Here is a 19,034-nt window from a genome sequence, read left to right as displayed (position 1 = left end):
GGATCTTTCTCAGAAAATATTTTCAAGGCGACATGTCAGTTAAATGAAAGGAGTGTTAGATGAACAAGGGAAACATAAAGTTTATTATGACTATAAAGCATATGAAAAACTTCACATCCACTAAGAAACATCCTCCCTTCTTTTTTTACCACCTGATTTTACCCCCTAGAAGTCTTTCAAAATTGATTCTACTTCTCAGATATCCCCAAACTAAATTTAAACTTTCATCTAAGAGTCAATTCAAAGGTTATGTTTTGCTTGCTATTTTCAATACTGTGAACCATCCCATGGTTTTACAAACCCTTTTAAATTCTTCATTTCAGAACTCAGACCCTAGTGATTCCTATACGGCTGTGATTTGTCTATTCTCCTATAGGGTTGTCTTCTCCATGTGCCTTAGAGTGATCACACAGCTCAACTAGATCCCACTACTCTAAAATTGGAAATTCTGCTCATCTTCCAAATTTACCCCCTAGTCTATAAACACACAAGAACTTCCCTTCTCATCCATCCATCCATCCATCCATTCATTATCCATCTATCCACTCATCTATCCATTCTTTCATTCATTGAGGAGTATTTTTAAGTACAATCATGTATCTTGCCATAGCTGGCAATACTACATTTTAACTTGAAACATGCAGAGTTTACTATCCATTGTAGGTATAGATAATTGAACTGTCATTTTAAATCTGGTTAATGAGTCATATGGTAATGGGAAGTTTTCATAGCAGGTGGGAGTGGAAACCCAAAATTGGTGGCTCAAGGAAGCTTCCTCGGAAAATTGAATGAATGATGGTAACAACCATTAAGATAGAAGGCAGTTTTTAGTATGAGGGTGAGAGAGGTAAGAGCTTGGTTGTGGTGAATGATATATGTGTTTGAGTTTCAGAAGAAATAGTAGGGTTGGAGGCATATAGGTATCAATTACCCACCCATTAAAGAGGATAATATTACTCAGGAAAAATACAGAGTGAAAAAATTAAAAGATCTAATAGGAACCCTAAATTAAAGGTATGGGCCAAGGGAAAACATGTTTCAAAAAAGTGAAGGTTGACATTGCCAATTCTGGGGAATGGACAAATGAAACAAAATTGAGGAGTGACTACAGGATGATGGTGACTTTGGGAATAACAATTCAGTTGACAAAGGGAAATGGATCGAAGAGCAAACTAATGTTAGGAACAGTAATCTCTGAATATAGATAACCATTTCAAGAAGTCTGGCTGTGACAGGATAGAGCTATAAAGGGCAACAGAGGAGATTATGGGTTTTGGAAGGTGAATGTAGGTATACGTGCAGGTATAAGGAATCCATTTACTGATTTTTTAAAAAATAGAATAAGCTTGAAAACATTCAACATTTTTTCTTAAGGACAGGATCTATTAGAAGGAGAATATGAATACTCAGAAACAAATAGACAATCTATAAAGCAAGGTCTCTGAGGATGCAACTGGGGATACTATATAGAGCACAGAAGTGGTACTACATAGGAGATAGGGCGCTTCTCTTGTGTAGCAAAAGGGAAAGAGGAAGAGAATGAGTAGGGACGGAAGCAGGTATGAATACCTTGTGGAACAAAGTTGAGGAAGTTCCCATCTGATGGAAGGGTAATGGGAAAGTTAGTGTCATGGTAAAAGATTTGAGAAGAATAGAATACGTGTGTAGTAGCTTCTGCATAGTATGTGAGGGGCAATTGACTTGGGAGGGTATCATAAAAGCAATTTCCCATTTTATAATACATCTCCAGAAATTAAGATTATGTGACTTCAAAATATTTGTTTTATAATTTTAAAGTTTTTACTACTGTCTCTCTCGCTACATGAGTATCCCATTTCTTCTTATTCTACTTTCCAGGAAAATAGAGAAAAATATTCATCAACATATATTACTAACTGCTTCTGATAGAAACTGTGACATGTGAAACTGTGGGAAACTTGGTAGTTAAATATTCTATATGAATAAAAAATCTTGTTTTGTGGATAGAGGAAGTAAAGTCAGAAAAAATATAATTAACATCATCAGAAAATAAATCCTTCATAATATTCTTAAATCAATACTCAGCCCCACCATTTATGCATGAATTTTGCATGGCATTAGAATTCAAAATAGAAGACCTTTCATACATAATTTTAAATATGAGCAGTAAAACTAAAGAAACCAGTCATTTAAGGACAAAAAATACCAGTTGTCTTCAAAGTTCTACTTATATTTTGAAATAAAAATATCCTTTTCCATATGTTGATTTTACCAAGTTGCAAATTCAGGATACCACAACTGCCTGTATTTGATCATTTTCCTAGAAACATTATTATAGGTGGATGATTTATTTGAAAAATTTCTCCTGATGTTATCGCCTTTGTAATATTTTATGCTGTTGACTACGACACAGGGATAAGCGCCAGAGAAATATATTATTAAAAGTTATATTTAAAAGTTAATATTTTAAATTAAGAAAAAACGCCTCCAATCGAGTTTGTAAGTCAACCTTCTAAAATGCTGAAAAATATGCACATAAATAATAGATTGCCATATGTCCACAGCCTAAATCCAATAAACAATGTACATCTTAAGAAGAAGCTTTTAATTTTTTCCACTAATAACAGCTGTGCTATTCAAATTATGAAATAATTTTGCTCCTTTTCTTTACAACTGTTCCTGGATAACTCTTATTTAAGTCTTATATATAACTATTTCCTGGGAAAAAAATAGACCTAGAAGAAAGATTGTGAATTTTACGTTTCTCTTTATATCCTGTAAACTTTATAAGAAAAAGGATGCAGACAGAAACTTCAGCCTAATATTGAATAAAAGGTAAGAAACTCAAAGTTTATTCTATATTTAAAGGCTTGCAGTTTTTGAAGTTCATCTTCAAAGTACCAGCGTTTTATCTTAAAGATTTCTCTTGTTATTCTCTTTTAGTAATTTCTTAAAACATTATCTTTGATATTAAAGGTAGACTAAGACAAAATGAAAAATTTTTCTGCATAAAGAAAATGCATCATAGAGGAATGTGAATTTTTAAACCTCGAGGATATTTAAACTCGGTTTTAGAGGTTAGATAGTAGATTCTTTAAAATAGATACTGAAGATACTTAAGGGGAAGTGTCATTTGGATGTTCTAGTAGTGGTCATACTTACTTGTATACCCTTGGCCAAGTAGATAGATATGCAATTTTTCTTATTGGAACTAACAGCACCTAATTAGCACCATTATTGGAGAGAAGAAAATGTAGCCACCCTGGAAATACAAGTCCGTTGAATCAACCTTGACCATCACCAGGTAACAGCTATCCCACCTACCTTTTTCTCTCTCTTACTGAGAGATTGTGGAATCACCCAAGGTTTGGACCTCTTTCTTAGATCTACTTAAGGATGTGGCCCTTCCACTTATACGCCTTCCAGTTTGACACAAAAACTTTTTTTTTTTTTTTGCTGGCTGGTATTTCTTGGTCCTAACTTGACAGTGAAAGCTGAAGTTGAACTAAAATGAATAAAATTAAATTGAGCTAATAAGTCAGTTTAAAATAACAGTTGACCTTTTCTGAAAGGCTTGGGGCTCTGGTAATCCACATGATTCAGATGACAGCAGAGTGGGATCTGGAAGCTTTTGTGTCTAGAGGCAGGGCTGTGTCTAACAAATAGAGGTTATCAGCTGTCTGGTTTAGTCTTTAACTTAACCCGAGGAAAGAAATACTTTACCTACCCTCTAAATCTACTTCTGTATGTCAGAAACTTTAAAATCAGAATTTATTTTCCTTTGTTCTTAGCCCCAATTATTTTTGCTTCTTTTAAAACCATTTACTTTATTCATAGGGGGGAAAAACAAAAAACATCATTTGTGTAATATCTCTTCATACATTGTACTACTGTTCTATTTTCTAGATTTCTTTCTCTCTCAAGTCTATTTCTCGCAACTTTAATAATTTGCATTGCTTTTACTCATTTCATTTGAGAACGCTGTGGAATCTCAACTTTTATATCATTTTCAATTTAGGTGTTTTTCTCCCCAATGTTCAAAACCATATAGAATCTTTCCTAATCAAAAAAAAACTTTTCTCTGTCCACTTCAATGCCTGGACAATGACGAACTTTAAGTAATGCAAGTAGTGATCATGGACTATCATTTCCTAGCATCTAATGAGTTGTCAATATTTCTCGGTGGTGTATTTTCAATTAATTTTTCACCTCTTTGAAGGAATAATCAATACTGTAGATTCCTAGATATAAGATGTTTTCATATAACATAAACCACATGCTTAACTATGGGAAAAATAACCTTATACACATTACTTACCCTACCAAAAATTCTGTTACTCCTTATAGAAGGAAATTTCACTGTTCAGGCAAGGGTTTGTGTGAGTGTGTGTGTGTTCCAGTTACATTGTCTTATTTGTCTTCTTTTGGGTACAGAGGACACTGTGTTGTTCCTAATAAAACCTAAAACAATATTTCTAATGGGACGTGGCCAAGATCATACAAGTGATTCTTGCTGTTTTACTAATGATATCCTAGCTTTGCTCAATTCTTCTCACCTCCTGAACAGATTGTTGTGATGCTCAAATGTTAAATAGCCCTTCCCTCATGACCGCACCCAATCTAGGGCTGACCTGTTCTCCTTTCAAGTTCCCCCTTACAATCATTCAGCACAAGTGTAAACCTATAACTAGTCCATCACAAGCACAAACCTATAGTAAACAATGCTCTCTTACTGAATTGCCTCACAGTTCTTTTGGTGCATTGTCTCCCTTGATGCAGCAAATTAATAAACCTGACTTTGTTTGACAATGGAAGATTCTGTGGTGGTCTTTAGCTGATGGGTTTTATCATAGTAAGAAGGACCTCCAACAAAATCAATTATACTTAAGACATTTTCTAAGTAATGACCATCATTTAAAAATATGCCCTTCCCCAAAACATGATATTTGAGAGATTAACATGGAATTGGGGAGCATTGTGTCCAAAGCCCTTAATTTTGTATGGTAAGCAAATGAGATCCGAGACTTATTAGAGGCCCCTGAACATTAGTGATAGAACCACAATTAGAACTCATGCTACTTTATATATTGTCCAGTGTGCTTCCTCTATAAAGCCTATCACTTATTGTAAAGTTTCATACATTTGTGATCCTCTCAAAAGCACAGTAGAATAAATCCCAGTTGTATATGAAGCAACAATTAAACACTACTTTTTAAAATTTCTTCTTCAGGTACTCAGACTAATATTTAGAAATACACCTTCCAAAGACACTTCTCTTTCAGTAAGTTTCTTTCATAATTTTCAATTTCATTCATATACACAAGAAGATTTTCAAAACATTTAAAAATCCAGCATAGAGTTTCTTATGCGCAATCTGCTGAGACTAGTCTGTTCTTCTTGTTTGAAGTCCTATTGCCTGGCTCTGATCCTGGCTCTGCAGCATGCTAACTAGAACTAAGGTGACCTTGGGCAAAGAACTCAATGGATCTGTGCCAAACAGGGAAAATAATATTCCCTATCACATAGAGTTTTGTGAAGATTAAATAAGTTAATACATAGAAAATACCCAGAACAGGGCTGGGCTCTGGAATGGAGTATCACTAAATAAATATTAGCTATTGTTTCTACAAAGCAAGTTAGCTGTTGAAAATTATTATTGGAATTTTAAAAATCAATTTTCAGATTTTGTGTTTCCATTTTTAAACAAATTTGACCTTTTTAAAAATTGATAAACATTATTTTTAGAGCAGTTTTACGTTCATAGAAAAATTGAGCAGAAAGTACAGAAATTTCCCATATGACCTCTACCCCCCCCACATGACCTCCCTCACTATCAACATCCTCTACCAGAGGCGTATGCTCCTTGCAATCGATGAACCTACATTGACACATCATTATCAAAGTCCATAGTTTACATTAGGGTTCACTCTTGGTATTGTACATTCTATGGGTTTGGACAATCTATAATGACATGTTTCCACCATTATAATATCATACACAGTATTTTCACTGCCCTAAAAATCCTCTATGTTCTGTTTGTTCATCCCTCCCTCCCCCAAAACCCTGGAAACCATTGATCTTACAATTTTTCTTTTTCCAGATGTGACATGGTTGGAATCATACAGTATATAGCCTTTTTATATTGGCTTCTTTCACTTAGTAATATGCATTTAAGGCTCCTTCGTGGCTTGATAGCTTATTTCTTTTTAGCACTGAATAACATTCCATTTTCTGGATGTACTACAGCTTATCCACTCACCTACTGAAGGACATCTTTGTTGCTTCCAAGTTTTAGCAATCATGAATAAAGCTGTTAAAAACATCCATGCATAGGTTTTTATGTAGACCTAAGTTTTCAATTCCTTTGAGTAAATACTGACGAGCATGACTGCTAGATCATATGACAAGAGTATGTTTAGTTTTGTAAGCACACTTCACCTTTGAAATAGGAAATTTTTACTATTCTTACTATTTTTGCCGTTGTTCACTTATCTTGAACGTGTTTTACAGAACCTACATATAAGAACATTGTGCAATGATGACAAGTTATTTTCAAAGACACCAAGACATCCTGAAATACAGTAAACCCCAAGAACTATGTGATAATAGCCTTGATAATCTGCACGTTGGGGAAATGAAGTATTCATTAGAACTTCTTGTTAATTTTTATCAGATATGTCATACCTTTCCCATTTCTTTCTATCACTTTTGTTCTTATTAGTCCTATTTTATTCTAGTGTGGTTTTATTTTATTATATTCCCCATGATGACTTCAAAATACTTTCCTTCATTCATTCATATATTCATACATTAACTTAACAAAGATTTTATGAGCATCTTTGCACATGCACTATATTCGGTTCCAGGGATATGAAGATGTACCAGACATGAGTATCATTTTTAGAAACTCATGGTCTAAGAAGAAATAAAACACAATAAACTACAGTGTAATAATATAGATATGTACAAAGTGTTAAGTTAGCAGATAAGGGAGTGACCAAGTTCACTTGAAGAGGTGAAGAAATCACCACAGAAAAAAATATTTAAGTTTTATTTATGTCATCAACATATTGCGCCTGGATTACTATAGTAACAACTCTCTCCAGATGCATTCCTAACACTGCAATTAGAGAGGTCTTGCTAGAGTGCAAAATGATCAATGAACTGATTTTTGGCATGGCATGCTATGGGTAAGTGATTCATGAGTTGGTTTATGCCAATCTCCAGCCTACACTGTATATCACAGCATTTTGGAATTCCATGAAGTTCCCTAATGATGCTTAGCTTTCTCTAGTTATCAGGTTTCTGCTCCTGCTTCCTCTTCCTGTAATGATTACTCTCCTGGCTATCCATAGCCCTATTAAGGACTGTTTCTTCAGGTGTCTGATTATATTTTAATTCATTTGAGAAAACTTCCCGTAATCCCTAAGGCTGTGTAAGATATTTTTCCTTTATGCTCTCATAAGACCTGTTTTTCCACAAATAAAATTCTTCATACTGACTATAATTTCCTGCTTACTCATCTGTATCCCCCAGAGGCAGAAATTTGCATGGTGACTAGCACAGAGTATCAAGTAAGTATTAATTGAATGAATAAATGAGCGGATGGATGGATTGAGAGCTAAATAGTTAACATCAAAGAAGAGATAAATATGGGTTGGGATTATAAAGAAGAAGCCATTAGTGACTCAAATTTAATTTGAACTTCAAAATTTGTATTAAATTAGTGCCATGCTATTCCCATATGAGCTCTCTAATGTACTTTAGATTTCAGAAAAAAAGAAGATTCCATCAAATATACTTGTATCATAAAGGGAAGGGTTATTAACAATTACTCTGAAAAATATTATGATACAAAATCTATATTATTTTTCAAAATTATAACCAGAGAACTGGAATTAATTGTATATATTACTTAATAGGTAAACATAATTATTTATATTCTAAAAAATTAGAGCATGAAACATTAGAGTTATAAGGAAATTAAAGGAAGTCGACCATAATCAATCAAAAACTACCCCCAAGCAATACATATTGTGTTAATGTATCTCTTCCAAAATTGAGACATTACACATTAATCTAGAAAATTACACTCTTAAATTCAGTGCTTTACACTTCAGTTAAACAATTAGCACTCAAATAATTACTTTTGACTTATTAATTTTCACTCGAAAGAGCACATTAAACTAATGCAAAAATTTGACAGTAAGGTCTATACTATGTGAAACTATAAAAGAGCTATTTATATAAATCACAAACACTGATAGTTGTTAAAGAAAACTATGCTTATCAAATATTCTATATTTAATACAGCTATGGTCTTTTGAGTGTGAACATATATACATTTTTGTTTCTAGTTAACATTCTTGACTAAAGTTAATGTCAATATTTTCAATTCATTAGAGAATTTAGTTTTTAATTTTAATTAAGATGTGTCTTAGAGACACATAGATTATACTCATATCCATTCATGCAACTCAGAGCACATTCATTAAATGTCTCATGTTTGGAGGCATTGTAGTAAGGACTGGGAGCCAGTTTTTCTCAAGCTTTATTGGGAATAATTATTATTTATTATGCTTGTTTAAGATAAATTTCCAACCTCTACCCACAGAAAAGTTGATTCAGTATTTTGGGGTAGAATTCTACAATCTGCATTTTAAACGAGCTCAGTGATAATTCTGATGGAAGTTGTATACTCCATGGTCAAAAATAGTTCCATGATGTACGGAAAGATAAAAAGATGTTGCCTGACTTGCCCTCAAGGTCTTACAACCTATTATAGTTAATACAACTCATACACAAAACTATACTCTTGAGTGGGCCATAGGACCTAATAATGGTTTTGATGCTGGCTGTGGGAATAGAAAATATATGTCTGGTACATATACAGGATGTTGAAGTGCTTGACTGTATCTTAGAGAGTTAATTCAAATATTCCAAACCTAGAAGGACCTGAAATTAATTATAGTAAAAGAAAGAGACTTGGAATTTGTTTTCAAGAACCAACATCCAGTACCTTAGTATTGCCAGTACCATTTGCTATTTTCTATGTGTGTATGTATGCATGTTTTCAATTGCTCTGCCTCAACCTTTCATACCCCTGTACAGTTGGCTCTGTGGAAGATCCAAACCCAATAGTCCCAGCAGTCAGTCCTCAGAGAGGCAGTTTTACATAGTGGTTTCACTGACACTCAGAGCTTCAAATCAACTCAGGGGGACCAAGCACAATGCCAAGTTAAAACAAAGACTCAGTGCTTCCAGGGCTGATCCCCCAGGGTATTTCTCACCCAGAAGACAGCCATTTCCTCTTTCTATCTGTTCTATGTGTCCAAGCATAAGTGGCTTATTTCTTCTAATTTTCTATATGATTATTTTCCCCTGGAATTTGGGAGGAAATGATAAAACAAGGGTTAGCCTGAACAGTAGAAGATACAGCTAGAGAAAATTGTAATGGTTTTATTTCCTTGAAAACTAGGTGGAAGGACTTATTGGTTTTCAGAAGATAATTACATTTTGATTGTAACTTTGTACACTTAACACCAGCTGTATCAGACAGAGTCTAGTCAAAAAAACAGGAAGCATGCTAGATATTTTAGAGATAGTATAATACAGGAATTAGTATATGGATATTTAAAGGTTAGTGGAGCAGAAAGAGGATGGTAAAGACCACACATATTAGTAACTATAGGGAGTAGCTCCCACTCTTAAGGTTGAAGGAAGGGAGGAGATGGGAGATCCTGAATCTAGGGACTTGAAAGAGAGAAGTTTACTTCTCCAGATAGACAATGAGAGTGTAGACCTTCCTGGATGATGTTCAGACCTCTGTGGGGTACCACATTGCTGGTGTCAGACTATAAATGGAAGCAAGTTAGCTGACACAGGTACCTTCAAGGGAAGTGTCTGGAGGCAGGGGAGTGATGCTCTGCTGTGGATGTAATCCTGATTAAAACTGGAAGGAAGGAAGGATTTTCCCCTTCTGTCTTCTTTCGATCTCCTTTTAGTATCTCTCATTGGCAGAAAAATTACTGTATACTGGCTGGGAAGCTAATCTAGGAAACATAATTTATAGACCTCATGTAGTTTGGGAATTTAGTTGAGAATTTGGGAAACGCAGTTTGCGTAATCATAGAATAATTTTTAGAAGGGTGGCCTGGAGCTGAGACACAACAGCTAAACAACTAGCACAATAGTCATAACAATTTCTTAATTACTTTTAAGCATATGTCTAAAGAAAGATAGAACAATTGAGCACCACCACTGATTTCACTAGGATATGAGAGGCAACAAAAGTGTGTAATTGGGTCAAAAACACCTGGGTGTCCTCAGAAGAATTGAAATTGGCTGTCTGAAATGACAGATAACTAAAAGCTATTGTTCAACTGTTCATAAGCTCTCAATACTGAAATGGCCTCTTCTCTTTAGAAGACCAATTCTTTGCCTAATAAGACTGCGTGGTGGCTTAAGTTACCATATCTCAGCAAAGCCCCAGACTGTTAGTTTAAAAATATTACTTCAACAGCAGTGCAGAGATGGGAAAAATAGAAGCAAAGAGACCAATGTGATATTATAAAAACAGTTCAAGTAAGAAAGAAGGAGGACCTAAGCTCAGAAAGTAGCAGTGGGAAAAGGAAAGAGAGAATGTAAGAAAAATTTAGCAGGTAAAGACAAGACTTTACTAAATGTCAAGAGTGAAGGAAGTAGAGGAACCTAGGACAACGTCTGAGTTTCTGGCTTGGGAGGATGGTAAATTGTCGTGTATCAACGAGAAAACAAAAAACAGAAAATTAAAACACCGCTTTGGGAGGAAATTTGACATGTTTAGTTTTGGACTTGTTGATTGCGCAATCTAGATCTAATTGGTGCCTGAACATCACTGGAACTTTTTATACTATTTGGCATTGGGCCTTGAATATATGGATTTTCCTTTGGAGTCCTTTGCAGCTGAGTAAATCATTATTTTCTACAGAACTAATTGCAAACTACTAACAAGGGCAACTATATAGGCTCCTACATTATAGAGGACCCCTGACTACTTAGTTGCTGTCTCTTCCATTCCCTCCTCAAAAGTGGTGTTTCAGGAAGATCAAACACCTCCTGAATACGCTGTGATATTTGAAACATTTGTGCTTTTGTAAATATTCTGTCTGGGATGAATTTTATCCTACTGCCCATCTGACTATCTTTGATTCTCTGTGGAAACCCAGCTCAGATGTAACTTTTAGGATGTTATCCCTGGCAAAAACCGCACAGAATTTATCCCTTTTATGTGCCCTCTGCACTTCATATTGTTCTATTTTTTATATTTTCATAGTGTATTTTAAGGTATTTATTTACACATCTCTCTCCCCTTCTAGACTTTGAGTATCTTAAGTGTATAAAGGCAACATACATATATTTAAAGAACGTACACACCAGAAAATAGTGAGATTTCTTACAACTCACATACTGACAAAATATTATTAGTTAGATATATAATGAGATACTTCAAGTCAATCTAGTAATAAAATAGGAAAGGAGAAAAAAAGACAATTCACAAAAAAAGAAACATAAAATGACCAATAAAAAAAGTAATGCTCAACTTCACCAGTAATCAGTGAAAAGCACATGACCAAGAAAGATCTTGGCTTGACTAAAGTTTAAAGAAGTTTCTTCCTGACTGTAAGTCCCTGACTTCCCTTCTCTTAAAGCATTTACTTTAGAAAAGGTGCTATTATAAATTCTTTCTCTACCCCTTTGAGATGTAAATCTTCTCCCCTTCTCTTGCCAGTTTTACACCCCAGGACTGTCTTTCTCAAGGATCTGGGAGCCATTCCTTTGAAATGTAATTTTCGAAAGATAAGGCCTCTATCTTCCAGGTCTCTGTGGGAGACAGGAGCCTAACTTTGATGAGCTCCAATTAGCAAACACAGATGACCTAATCACATTGACCAACAGCCCCCACCCCGACCTACTCAGTACTTTTCCTCTGGATCAACCCAGTGCTTAAAAACTGTCCCACCTTTTGTTTTAGTAGAGTTGAGTTCCATCTCTCTCCGTTATTGCAAAAGTCTTGACTGCTGTTTCAATAGTGTGGAATAAAGTCTTCCTTTCCTGTTTAATTCTTTCTGGTGCAATTTGTCTTTGACACACATAAATATATTTTTTACCATTTACATCCAAAAGTTTGCAAAATCAAAAAATCTGAGGATATGTAATCATGACAAAAAGTAAAAAAAATACTTTACCTTTAATGTTTGTGTAAACATAAATTGATACAATGATTTTGAAGATAAATTTTACTACCCGAAATAACATACTCAAATGCATAAAGATGCTTGCTTGTAGCATTGCTTATAATCATTACATTTGGAAACAATAGACAATACAATATGATATACTCATGTCTCAATTAAAAGGAATAAAAGTCTATTTCATTAGTAGAAAGACTATTGGTGACATATAAATTTAAAAAACACTGCTGTTTTTCACATCTGTGAGAACATATGTATTTTCAGTACATTAGGATATTTTCAGAATATTCAGTATATCCAGCATATGTGGAAAATACATATGTGTATGAATGCATGCATGTATGTCATGTCAGAGAACAGGGCCAAAGAGAAACAGGGGCACTACTATTTCCTTAAAAATTTTAAATGATGTGGAAGATTCAGGGAAGATAGCAGTAGCATATTGTAGCATAGCTTTTGGAAACTCCCAAATCCTTACATAAAACAGACAGAACAATTGGATAGTAAAATCAAAATCACATGGATACTATTTACAACCCAACTCATGAGTTATCCTCATGAACCTCAAAACACAAGTGAGCGAGGACATACTACCAATAGCCACAAAACTTACACACTATCAGCATGTGTGCAGAAGAAAGCAATGAGAAGCAACACATCAACGCTGCAAGTTACAGACCTGAAAACAAAAGAATGCAAAATAGTCAACAGGTATTCACTGGAAATCAATTTGAAAACAGCAAAGAATGGGGAGAAGTTTTGCCCATTCTTAATAGCGGGTGAATGTGAGGCCTCTAATATAAGACTAAAGGGGCTGGAGCCTCAGAAACCTTTTGAACTCTCAAAACTAATCTGGCAAAAGTGATCCTTACCATTCAGGTATCCACGTAGAAGAGAAACGGCTCGAAGTGGAATCAAGAATTAGTGGGAAAAGGACAATGGAAAGTTAGGAAAGAGAAGAAGACACAGGTAAATGTAGGGAAGGGAACAGAACTGAAATTTCTCAGGAAACAAGTCACCACATTTTTTTAACACTACATGAAATAAACAGGGCTGAAAACTCAGTAAATTTAGAAAATCTATCTGAATCACTCCTCCTTCTAAAAATTCAGGAAATTTAAATTCACATGAAAATAAGCAAGAGAAAAGGATTGAGATCAAATCCCATACAAAGTTATTATAACAAAAATCATATTCTGCTACTATCTCTACCAACAGTGAAGGCACACCAGAAAGACATGTTCGAAACCCAGACCAAAAATTTAACCTGTCATTTCAAGATGAGCTAAAAAACATTAAGGAAAGGATACAAGACCCCATATAATAAGTCAGAATTAGAAAAAATTTAAAAATGAGGTTAGAGATTTCAAAAACAGAAGGAAGAAAAATATATTTAAAAATAAAATCTAGAAGGAATGTGAGAGCAAAGAAACACCACTAGTAATACCTTAAGAGAAATAGAAAGTAAAAAGGAGGTAGATTTTAAAAAGCAAACATAAATTTTAAAAAAGATAAAAAGTATTGGAGAAAATACTGAAAATAAGCAAATACAATTCAACAAACGTATAAAAGGTGATCCCGAAGAAGAAAACTAACAAAAGGGGAGAGAATAATTACTTAAATCTATAATTCAATAAATATCTGCTAAAAAAGGATTTGATATTACTTATTAAAAAAAGATACCATGTTACTGAGAATGTTGACTCAGAACTACCAATGCAAAGCTATATTCTAGTAAAACTACTGCACTTAAAAAAAAAAGAAAACGTTGTTGGGCACTGAGAGGGTAAAAACATATATATATACAGATGGTTTATAAAGGGAAGAAAATTAGATCATTGTCAGATTTTTTTTTGCCAGCAATGCTTTCTGCTAGATTAGAAATAAGTCATACTGAAGAAATTCAAGGAAAGAAAATGCAAGCCAACATTATTCTATTCAGCAAAATTGACTTCCATAGAAAAGGGGCACAAACTCTTATCACCAGGTAAGAACTTGTGAAATATTGTCCTTATCAGTCCTTCTTAAGAAATGTACTAGAGCAACTTTGACATAAGAACATAAAAGCATTAAATACATAGTTACTGGAAGAATAAATGAGAGTTAAGTGGCAGATATAGTAGGTGACTTAACTATATCTATCTATTTCTATCTATCTCTCTTATATTGATCTAGTTCCTTGCCAAGGAACTGTAAATATAGATATCTCCATAGGGCTGTCTGATATATATCAACATCTATATCTATTATAACCACAAAATGGGGAGAGACTATGGATCAAATATGCAAAAATGTAACTGATTTTAGTAATCATAATTGGTAGGGTAGTTTTAGTATTATTGTGGTAATATGGTATATTTAACATAGAATGAAGCAAATGAATAATTATGAGATATTTATTTCTATTATCACCTGTGTCTTTGAGAATCATGTCTTGTGCTCAGATTGTGTTCATGAAATACCATTTCTTATTACAACAAATCAAGGGTCATGTAAAATGACTGATTCCATGTCTGTGACAGATAATATATCAGCCCAGCTTGGAATATCTTGGTACATTCTCTAGCAACGAACCTGAAAAGATTTTGAAGATCATGTCAAAAGGACTCGAGTCAAATCAAAGAAGTGCCAATTGGCAAAATGTGGGACAATCTGGATTTCAATAAGGATAAGAATTACAAATGTTTTTAAAACTGAATTCATGATGATATTTAAAAAAATAAAAAGAATTTGTCACCTTCTGAGAAAGACAAGGAGAATACTAATTCATTATTTTGAAACTGGTTAAATAAAAGAAAGATCCAAGAATCTATCCTCCCTTTCCCGAAGGTCAGAACCAAAATAGATAAACAGGTCACTGAAGTTGACAGTATGTGAGTTGTAAGAAATCTCACTATTTTCTGGTGTGTATGTTCTTTAAATATATGTATGTGTCTGTCAAAGAAGATAACCCTATAGAAGAGAATAAAAGGCTATGGCTATAAAAGACATTTCAGATAAGGAAGTATACAAGGAATTTCATATACGTATGAAAAAAAGTGCAATTCAAAAAATTATCATAATAGAAATTAATACATAATAAAATATTGTTCCACTTCTTTCCTTTGGACAGATATACAAAAGTAGTGGTAGCGGAAAAAAAGTGTTGGCAAAAATGGGGAGCGACATGAAATCTTATTTATTGCTGATGAGAATATAAATTGACACAATTGCTTTGTAAACCAGTTTGATATTTCCTAGCAAAGCTTAACACATGCATGCTTTGCTTTGTGACACTATCATGCTGCTTCTAGGTATACACTGCAGAGGCTCTTACACAACTGCATCAGGAGATATGTTCAAGATGGTTTACAGCAACACTATTCACAATACACAAAAACTGAAATCAACTCCAATATCCATCGACAATAAAATAGATAATAAGCGGGTATGTATAGTCATAAATTAGAATACTATACTTTGTAAAAATGAATGAGTATATCTACACTCATCAACATGGGTGAACCTCAAAAACATAACGTTTAAGTGAAAGGAACGTACCAAGTAACAACAAAGATTATATGATTCCGTTTATAAACAGTGAAAAACCCAGCAATATATTGTCTATGAATGCATATATTGGTGATTAAAACTCTAAAGAAATGAAAATTGAATGATTTTTACACAATTTATGATCACGGTAAACTCTCGGCATGGGATGTGTTCAGAGAAAGGTACACAGAGGCATGGAAATACTCTATTTCCTCGACTGGGTGGAGGGGTAGATACAAATTCATTTTATTACTTTCCTCAAATTGTGTGTGTGTGTATGTGTGTGTAACTACATCTTTATCTCTAGCTCTAGCTCTAACTCTATCTCTACATTTATCTCTATTTCTATCTTTGTATTATTGTTATGACTTCACCTAGTTTTATGGAAGATTTCTCTCTTTCTTGTTAGTTCACGGAATCATATAAGAAAACCTTTTTACATATTTTATTCAACATTTTTTTTTTTAATTTCAGTGGGTGGGGGGGGTGGACACTCTTGTAATGCTGTCTATGGATTAAGTCATTTAATCCTCACAAGGGTGTTTCTTGGAGACTACTGTTATTATCCCCATTTTAAGGAAATTTAGGTACGGACAAATTACTTGCGCGAGGTAAGTGGTAAATTACTTGTGCAAGATACACTTTATTTGTACATTTTATTTTCTTAACAGGTTCACTGTATTGCTAGTAAAAATAACTGCACATCCAAATTAAATGGCCACACAGAAAAACTTTTAATAGTTCCTCTTTGTCTACCAAATTAAATACAAACTCGTCACTTGAATTCAAAATCCATTGTAACATTTTTAATCCACATTTTTAGACTTCTAATATTTTTTCAAGCAATTTGTTCCTCCGTAAGCATGCTCCTTACTCTCTTTCTCCCCCGACCCATCTTTGCTATGATGTTTGCTCCTCCCAGGTTACCTTCCCCTCTCTATTGTCAATTGCTGAAACCAAATCATGACTCCATCCTCTCAAATGCCTTTCTCATCAACATTGCAATCAAAAATTTTTTTTTCCAGATTGCCCTTTCCCTGCCTCCTCTATGAAGTATTTTCTGATTGCCACATTTGGATAGTCTCTCTCCTTTCTCTTAGTTCACCTAAAACTTTTATTTGTCTCTGTTGGAATTTAACGTGATACAGATTCAAGATATTTCTTCAGTGTTCATCACAAACTGGAGAAGTTGATGACGGTGAAACATTTCTGCTGAGATACCAGAGGCACTGTTTCAAAATGGGATTCTTCTTGAAGAAAGTGTAGGCTGAAGGCTTTAGACCCTGAGAAAAGATGGAGGTGGTTCTCCTTTGGTGTTAGGAAGTAGACCCAAGGCTAAAAACCATCAAACTGAGACTGATACCAAAAATCATATAAGATAAGCCACTATTACCGGCCTAATTGTTATAGTCCCTAATGTCCTAGTGCATATGATGCTTTCTTGTAATGCTAATATATAAATATAGTTTTTTATAAGAGTTCATACTGCTTTATTCGAGACATTTCAGAGATACTAATAAATAAAGGCTGTAATAAACAAGGGTGTAAATTTTTGATCCTCATAATATGGTCCTTAGACCAGCAACAACAGCATCGTCCGGGAGATCGTAAGGAATGCCCCACTTCAGACTTCCTGGGTCATACTTGGTTTTTTAACAAGAGCCCTGAGTGATTTGTATACACAAGAGACTTTGAGAAGCTTTGAGCCCAGATCACATGCTCTGTTATGTATTTTAATTATTTATAGTTAGATGAGTAATTAATTGGTCAATAAGCTATATGAAAATACTCTTTCTATATAGTTAGAGGTATGGAAGTCATTAAAGAGCTGAAAGTATACCTATCTTGTTTCTACATGATGCATTTTATTGATTAATCCTGACTGAGGGAGAATATAGAAATTTCAATAACCATTCTGTTTATTTGCAATGGAATGACATTAAAAAAATAGACCTGGATACAAATATGGTTTGTTCCTGGTTTTGACAGCTACATGACTTTGGGCAAGCAACGATAAAATGTATCTGATGAAATTTTCTTAAATTTTAATTTTTTACTTCTTCTATTGATCACACAGTCATACCTAGCATTATGCTAGTCAAAAAATACCATAACTTTTTTATTTTATGTCCTCTGGTGTGGTATAGATTTAGTTATGAGATTTGCAGAACAGCTGGTTGATCTGGAATGCGTGCTAGGAGGCTTCTTAAGCTTTAATAATGTCTTCTCTCTTTACCACAGTGATTTTTACATCAGTTCTGTGTCTAAGCCAAAGCAATGAAAATCATTCCTTAGGCATTCAAGGACAAACCCTTTTATTTCAATTCTATTATTTAAAGCTATGAATGTGATGTGTAACTTTTCAAGAGAATGTAAGATGATTTTAAATGATTCATTAGATATCCAGATTCTATTACACAATCTTGTTAACAAAACAGCAAGCAGCTAGGATGAGGGTCAATTATTTAGAAACCAAAATGGAAATGTATAATCACAATATTATTCATAGTGATCACATATTAATTAAAATATATTTATCTTAGATTTATTTCATTTCTCTTTAGTATAATTTTCATCGGTAGTGTAAAAACTGTAGTAGAAGACAATTTCAAAGTGTTTACAGTTTGGAACATTGAACGAGATCAAGAAGTGTTTCTCTGTGAAATTTGATGTGGTTTTATCATGAGCCTTCTGTATTAGGCACTTGTAAAATGTGGATCAAAGTGTACAATCATTACTCAAGATTACTTTCACTGCGTCCCAGAGGTTTGAGTCTAAATAACTTTATAAAGATTATTTATTTTTAGCATAAATGAATAAAGTAAATATATGATAAGCTATTCAGTTATTTTTAGTACATTTTCTTTAATTTGGGATAATTGATTAACAGGCTATTTGTGAGCACTTTGCAAAGTAAACTGAATATATTTTATTTTAATCAAATTTGATGAAACTTTAATTTTAGAAAGAATATATATACTTTTATATATATATTTATATATATTATATTATAATTAATTATATTATATTATATATAATTATTATATAATTATATTATAATTATATTAAATATATATATTTATATATATTATATTATTATATATAATATATATAAATATATATATAAATATATATATATTTATATATATATAAATATATATATATTTATATATATATTATATATAACAGTGCCATATTTGGCGCTGTTATTAATGTAAACGAATCATATGCTCACATTATCTGTTTGACATAATTTATACTGGAAAGAAAAAATTATCAACTAGATAATAT

At 33.5% G+C, this 19,034-nt stretch overlaps 1 protein-coding gene across 1 annotated transcript in view; it reads right to left on the bottom strand.

The window, feature by feature from the left end:
• GPC5 (glypican 5) overlaps positions 1-19,034 on the bottom strand; it is a 1,284,867-nt gene that overhangs the window by 627,600 nt on the left and 638,233 nt on the right. The window lies entirely within an intron of this gene.

The sequence above is a fragment of the Diceros bicornis genome, chromosome 9 (assembly GCF_020826845.1).
Source record: "Diceros bicornis minor isolate mBicDic1 chromosome 9, mDicBic1.mat.cur, whole genome shotgun sequence".
NCBI classification, from domain to species: domain Eukaryota; kingdom Metazoa; phylum Chordata; class Mammalia; order Perissodactyla; family Rhinocerotidae; genus Diceros; species Diceros bicornis.
The sequence above is the reverse complement of the archived record's forward strand: the minus strand, read 5'-3'. Positions and strand labels throughout refer to the sequence as shown.